This window comes from Myxine glutinosa, chromosome 1 (genome assembly GCF_964187855.1).
Source record: "Myxine glutinosa chromosome 1, kmMyxGlut1.1, whole genome shotgun sequence".
Taxonomy (NCBI): domain Eukaryota; kingdom Metazoa; phylum Chordata; class Myxini; order Myxiniformes; family Myxinidae; genus Myxine; species Myxine glutinosa.
Window position 1 is genome coordinate 246958171 of NC_136261.1, and position 8127 is coordinate 246966297.

Genomic DNA, 8127 nt, shown 5'->3' on the forward strand with positions numbered 1-8127 from the left:
GCACCATCCGGATCTTCACCAAAATTGAATCGATTCTTCTTTATCACACACACAACCTGTCCAACATGTTTTGTCCATATTCATCCGTAACTTTTTGAGATGTCCTGCTATGTATCATTTTGGCCCTATCTCCCAATGGTGAAGAATCACTTAAAAATTAAATAATTATCATATCTGAATCCATATTCCAAGGAAGGAAAAACTACAGAAAAAGAACAAACAGGCAAATTTACATGAAAATTTATTAAACCATATTTACACTTGTAACAAGGCACAATGCTGTGATTATTGAAATTACGAAAAAAAAACAACTGCCATTCCACAATCACCCCACAGCTCGGACGGCCATTGGCCATGCATTCGCACAACACCAAAAAACAAGTTTTACTTGAAATCAACAATCTATGTATTCCAAGAATGAATAAATAATGAAATCAACTTTTATTGGTCGGAAACTTCACAACAGGAGAGGATGTCGGTATATGTGTACAAACGTGCGGTGAAGGGCTGCACTGGAATTCTCGACCCTTGGTTGAGGCAGAAAAAACTCCCATGACATGCAAATAGAGCTCCCTACGTGTGCAGAGCCACATGGTATGCGCACACAAAAAGCCTCACCTGTGGACACAAAGACACACGTACGCATTAGCTTGCATCATACATTACACGATTAGATATGTGAGACGATTAAGAGTAACCAGTAGCACCGGACGACATCACAAGTACAACAATAATCGTTTGAAAGAGTAGACCAAATGAGTTGGTGTCCTGTCCCAAATTCCTTGCAAGGGATTATTGCCGTTTCAACATCCCTGTCAAGAGCGGGATTTACATCACTGGAAAGTTTGTCCTTTCCATTACATTTCAATTCAGAAAGGTAAAAAAGTGGGTCTTGGAGCTTGCTGACATTTTTGAATACCTAGCCCATCCATCACTTATCCTCCCCAGTTTCCCGTTCCTTTTCCCCACATCCATCTTTGTCTCATTCTTCCCTCCTTGTATGAGAATTGGGGGAGGGGAGATCATTATAAATTCTTTTTTTTTTAAAGAAAGAAATTGTATTTGTTACTTTTGTTGTAAGATTCTTCCTCTTCCTCTTTGGCTGAAGGTTCATATTTAACTGTCTTTCCCTCGCGGTCCCCCTGTACTGTCTTTCCCTCGCGGTCCCCCTGTACTGTGTTCCTGGATGTCTTTTTGTTGAATGTGTTTTAATGAATGTTTCCCCCTGTACTGTCTTTCCCTTGCGGTCCCCCTGTACTGTCTTTCCCTCATTGTCCCCCTGTACTGTGTTCCTGGATGTCTTTTTGTTGAATGTGTTTTAATGAATGTTTCCCCCTGTACTGTCTTTCCTTCGCGGTCCCCCTGTACTGTCTTTCCCTCGCGGTCCCCCTGTACTGTCTTTCCCTCACGGTCCCCCTGTGCTGTGTTCCTGGATGTCTTTTTGTTGAATGTGTTTTAATGAATGTTTCCCCCTGTACTGTCTTTCCCTCGCGGTCCCCCTGTACTGTCTTTCCCTCGTGGTCCCCCTGTACTGTCTTTCCCTCGTGGTCCCCCTGTGCTGTCTTTCCCTCGTGGTCCCCCTGCACTGTGTTCCTGGATGTCTTTTTGTTGAATGTGTTTTAATGAATGTTTCCCCCTGTGCTGTCTTTCCCTCCTGGTTGTCAGCTCTTTCACGAGCCTCGATTCAGGATTAAAAAAAAAAACAAAAAAAAAAAATCCGATGCACATTGCCCAATACAATAAATAAATAAAAATGATGATGGTCTTCCGCATTCTGCTCTGCTGGTCCGTCGTTCTTCCTGATGTTGTCGTGTTCCTTACTTGCGGCCTATTTGGTCGAAATAAAAAGGCACACAACGCGTCCGTTTTTATTTATGGCCCACAGGGGGCCAACTATGGGTGGTTCACCTGCGTGGCATAGGTGCCACCTCACCGAGGTCCGCAAGTAAGATCTCCCTTGGGCCATCGTGGCCGGTCCCAGCAGAGGGGCTAGGCCCCAACACGTGGGGTCCATCAGTGGTGCTCGGCCACAACAACGTGGTCCATAAAGTGGTGCATCGATGCAAGCCGCTGGTTGCGGGAATTTCGGGCACACAGTGGCGGACTCCCACACTCTCCCCCGCAGTGCCCAAAGAGCACGATCCTCGGTTGGGAGAAGGAAGACAGAGATGGCAGCGTTAGCGAGGGCAAGGGCGCAAGGGTACACATCAAAACAGGCAATGCAGAATGAGGGGCGCATGGGAGCGAGCTGAGAAAGGTTCGTCCCTACGTACGCCCCCCACATGTGACCTACACTGCCCCCCTTGCCCCTCCCCGTATTTACAAACAATTTACAATTCGTCTCTACCGTCATGTCTTCCCCATATCTCCCCTATACCAAATTCGTTTTCACTCCCACTAATCCAAAATTTGCCATCACCCAATTCATCATCAGTCCCTCCTAAGGAGGAAGAAATGGAACATCAAGCACAATGTCTCACCCACGTCGTGATGCGTCTCACATTTCCAAAACATTTGCACAAAAATAAAACAACAACCCATGGCACGTGTAGCATTGTCACCTCAGGTGAGTGGATGTAGATGGTGCGAGGAGATTTCAATCCTAACTACTTCCTAAATGACTAACACACTTTACACTACCCGGGGTCTTTCCCGGCCAACCCATTGGCCGTCTTACTCTATGCGGTTTTATGAACCAAACTCCCATTGACCAAACTGTGGTGCTCTCAATTTGGGGTCTCACTCCCCCGGTTCAACTCCCTGTACCTTTGCACAATTTCAGGACTGGGTCGTGTGGCTCCCCTAACAGGTCTACTTACCTGTGCGCCTCCGCCACTGAAGTTTCCACCCGAGCTTACCTAGCTCCTCACTCTACCTATCTACCTGGGGAAGGCCCTCCTTGGCGCTAACCCCTCGGTGCCCTCTTTGGCACTGGGCTACCCGGGTCCTTCCTCCGGATCCTCGGGCCCCATTGAACTCTACCGGCTCCCAGAGCCCACCTGCGGCCTCGCCTGGCCGACATCCTCACAGTGGCGGAGTGCCCATTCAACTACACACACTAACAGGCCACACGCCCAGCCATTTCCACGTCACTAATGCACCCATCCAAACACCATTCTTCCACATGCACCACAGATGCCAATATCCACCACAATTTACCTATACCCTCTACCTAACTCTTAAACTACCCTCCCCAGGTATTCGTGATGGGGGTCCACTCTTCCCCCATTCACACCTCCGCACCATCCACTCCACTCCACAGTTTCCACCATACTCACTCCACACCAACCATTCCATACTCCATACCATTTATTCCGCACAGCCATTCTCCATACACCTGTTCACTTGCACTCCTGTGCAATCACACCTGGTGCCGCCTGCACCCTCCTTCCTCCGGGACCATTTGCTCAATACAACGCCCAATCACCATTACTCACTCATACACTGCTCCATACACTTTTCACAATACGCTACTGAATACACTTTCAACACAAACACACGGCACCATTCACGAGCATTGCCTCATTTGCTCAACATGCTCACCCGCAAAAACTTCCATACCAATTCCTCATTTGCTCAACATGCTCACCCGCAAAAACTTCCATACCAATTCCTCATTTGCTCAACATGCTCACCCGCAAAAACTTCCATACCAATTCCTCATTTGCTCAACATGCTCACCCGCAAAAACTTCCATACCAATTCCTAATTTGCTCAACATGCTCACCCGCAAAAACTTCCATACCAATTCCTCATTTGCTCAACATGCTCACCCGCAAAAACTTCCATACCAATTCCTCATTTGCTCAACATGCTCACCCGCAAAAACTTCCATACCAGTTCCTCATTTGCTCAACATGCTCACCCGCAAAAACTTCCATACCAGTTCCTCATTTGCTCAACATGCTCACCCGCAAAAACTTCCATACCAATTCCACATTTGCTCAACATGCTCACCCGCAAAAACTTCCATACCAATTCCTCATTTGCTCAACATGCTCACCCGCAAAAACTTCCATACCAATTCCTCATCCAATAAACCACAAACACACTGCATCATCTAAGCTGACTACTCCCTTCTGAAACTCGCGCTTCCCAGTCGCCCCTTATACTATTGCGCTCCCTCGTCCTTATAATCCAACTAATCTATTCTACGTCCCCGACTACCTGTACAATGTCGCTACTTAACCCTACAGTTACCTATTGTCATTTCTAAGTCCCTATACATTATCCAAACCCTCCCTCGCCGAGCTTGAACTGCTATAAACCCAATAACTAGTGCTCATGTGCCCCGGGGTGGGAGGGATGGTGGATTTGCCATCCCACCACCTCGGGCATCTTACATTATCTATTTTGCCAATCTAATTTTCTGCAAATCAAAATTTGCCAATCACTGCCAATCAAATTTTGCTCATCAATTTTGCCAATCACAAATTCCCTATCCCTACCAAATGTCCATTAACTTGAGCCTCGGTGCGTCTTTACATGCTCAAAACTTGGCTTCGCCAAGCCGAGCAATGAACGCGGGTGGTTTGTCTACCTTGGTTGGGTCCGTCCGGCACTCGGTTCAAGGGAGGTTTACTCGGGCCGAGATCCCGAGTTCCACCTCGGCGCGGAGCCTTCCGGTCTCCCGCCCGATGGCCCGATCTCGCCCGGCCGGAATGCCGCAACCACAAGGGGTCGCCGTGCCGACCCTTCCTACCTGCCCCTGAACCGGGCCGCCCGCTCTGCTTAGCGGAGCACGGACGCGACCGTGCAGGGCGAGGCCCGGCGCAGACCGCACACAGTGGTTCTTTTGAAACCGCCGTGATTACGATCCCCGCCGGTTCCTGCAGCACCGAAAGCCCGGCACGAACCGAGTGCTCGCGTCGGCTATCCGTCGCCCTAAACGCTGCCCAGGTTAACGTCGATGCTTCACTTGCATGATCACACCACGCGTTCCGTTCGTTGCTCATACATCCCCCACGTTGTGTCAATTCCACCACCATACTCGCTCGTGCGTTCTCTTTCACTCCATACTCCGTCTACTCATAACGCTCAGACTTCGTAACACACCTGACCACCGCACACCTTGGCACACACTCGTCGTTCGCACACCTCATCAACACACCTCCTCGCACCCACTCCTCGGTCACATCCTCTGTGACAACCATGGGTGTGCACTCTTCTGCACACCCGATCACGCGCTTCGGTGCGCCCTCCCGCACACGCGCCACCACTAACTCAGGTGTACTCTCGCACACGCTCGACCATTCCAGGTGTGCATTCTTTCATTCCAGGTGTACATTCTTTCTCACCTGCCACAACCAACCCGTACCCCGTGTCACTCTCACCACCACACTCCGTCGTGCATTCCTTTCCACTCTCGACAGCACACTCACTCCTCGGCGCGCACTTTTTCCTCACACACACCTCCGTTCCACACCTTTCTTGCGCACTTTACCGGCACATACTCCGTACCACTCATGGGGGTGCACTCTTGCACACACCCGACCACTGCCGCACACCCTGGCTCACAAATACCTTCCGCACTTCCCATAGTCGGACCTCCTTGCACATCTCCTCCTTCCACACACTCTGCACCTGTCACACACCTCATCCGCGGCCTCTCACGAACGCCCGGGTCTAAACCAACACCCAAGCCAACAGAATCTCCCCTCACACCATATACATTTCCGAGTATATCGCCACTCACCTCGGCACCTCGTCTTCGCTCCTCCTCCGCCACCTGCAAGCTCTTTATTTGGTCAGTAAGCACATCATCACGATTTGAGCACAGACCTTGTACATAATCCATCACTTCCTCCTTTATCTCCCTAGGAGTTTCCCTCCGTCTCTTTTTAATTTCACTTACCCCCTCTTCCACATCCTCTAATTTTTTATTTACCTCTTTTATTTCCCGGTGCGCCTCCTCAATTTCTTCTTCTAATGTCACCTTGGTCGTTTCTATGTGCGTTCTTACTTCCCGTTCTTTTGTCTCCATTGCCTGGCACCTCGTCCAACCTCTTTGTCAGTCCCTTGTGTACCATCTGACATTCCCTCTTTGTCGCCATTAGTTCCTTTTTTTATCTCTTTCTGTGTCGCATTCAACCCCCCGATTACCGCAGTGTTCTTCTCCACTTGCTCCCCCAACTCCCTTTGTCCCACTGTCAGCTGCCCCACCCCCTGCGTCAACTCCTCTATGCCACCTTGTAACTTGGCCGTCCCATTTCTCACCTCTTTCTCCATACGCTCCTCACCCCGCTTCACCTCCTCGCGTACCCCCGCGACCTCTTAACCCACTCCACGCCTTATCTCCTCCCCCATTTCTCCCATCTCTTTGGTAGATGCCGCCCTCATCTGCTCCAAATCATTCCTTTGGGCATCCAATTAGGTTTCCCACCCGATTTTCACCTCCTCTATCTGATTTCCCATCTGTTTAATTTCCTGGGCGGATTGCTCCCCTATTTCCCTCAATTTTCCTTCCATCTTGTCTTCTCGCCCCATTAACCCATTCTTCACCCCTTCCATCCCGTTGTCGAACCCCTCAAATTTATTGTCTAAGCCCTCAAATTTATTGTCTAAACCCTCAAATTTGGCTTCTAGCCCCCCGATTTGATTTCCCATATTACTTAACCCGTCTCTCAATCCCCCGATTTGATTGCCCAAGTCCCCAATTTGGGCACTAGTACCCCTTGCTTCGTCCCTCATTCTGCTTTCCATCCCTTCAATTTGGTTTCCCATCTCAATTCTCGATTGCTCATTATCGGCCCTCATTTCTGCCCTTGATTTGTCCCTCTCCTCGGCCATAAGGGCCTTCATTGCAGCCATAAATGATTGCATGTCCACCACCCTTACTTGCACAGCGGGCGTGGCCCTCGTCGACATGTGCGAGGCGCCGCCATCTCGTGCACCTGAAACCTCCGCTACCGAATGCGTATTGCGCTCCTCCTCCATTTCTCCCACCTCTGTCCTGGGGTCCTGGGTCGATTCTAACACCTCTTCTTCTACCCCCACCGGCATCCGATCACCTTGATCATCCATGGCACGATTTAATTTCGAATGTTAAAATAAAATTTTGGCCACTCTTAATTTTGAGTGCGTTAAGCGCACTTCGGGTCCGAATCTCAGTCTCAGACACCAATTGTTACGGATCTCAACGTTGGCCCCTTTTCCCCTTACAAAGGGGGGGGGATCAATCCCCTTGTCTGTGACTGACCGACGTGAGTCCTGGGGGTCCCAACTCTCCTTCCGGTCGGGAGCAGCCAGGGTATTTGGTCAACGAAAAGTCCCAAGGACCTGAGTACCACTCCTGACCGCGAAGCAGGGGAGGGACTCCCGCTCGAACCACGGTTTTAGATGGTCTAGTTGCCGAGCGGTTTTAGCAACCCGGAGTCCGAGCCATTAACAAAACTAACCCAATTCGTGAGCGTTGGCCAAAATCGTGCCACAGGTACTCAATAGGGAAATCTCTAAAGCGACCGAATGAGAATGAAAGAGGGCAAAGGTAAGGAAGAACAAATATTTATTATGGCTATACAAAACTAATCAAAGGAGGGAATGAAAGTAATTTACAGGGACAATGGAAAAGCAGATACACAGTGCAGTGGTTAACTTAAACAAGCTTACTTAAACCCAGGGACAAGACACACAAAACAAACTCACGTACACAAATGGGGAATTGTAGCAGGCAGGAATGACTGGAAGGATGAGGTGGGAACACGGGGCACAGCGAGCAGGTCTACTCCGGGCGGGAAGCGAAGAGCCGGCAGCTCCATGTATTCGCTTTACACCATCCACCGGCAGGGTCGCTCGAAGCAGCGCGTCAGGGCTCCACGCGGCTGGTTGAGGCGGCTCTCTGCAGAACTCTCTCTTGTGCAGGGCTCAGCTGGGTCACGCATCTGTAAAACTCTCGGTGGGGGCTCCCCGCAACGGGTTATATAGGCCACGCCCTCGAACCCCTCGATGTTCCTTTCTCCGCCCTCTCAAGCCCTGCCCACTGAGCCTTGGTTGGTCGTTCGGGGGCTCCACCCTTGATGACGAGGTGGAGACACGCCCTTAATGTCACTCCTCCCCCTTTTTCTCCGAGATGACCGCGTGTTCAATGGAGTCTTGGGAGGATGTGGTGCCAGCAAACACAGCCTCATG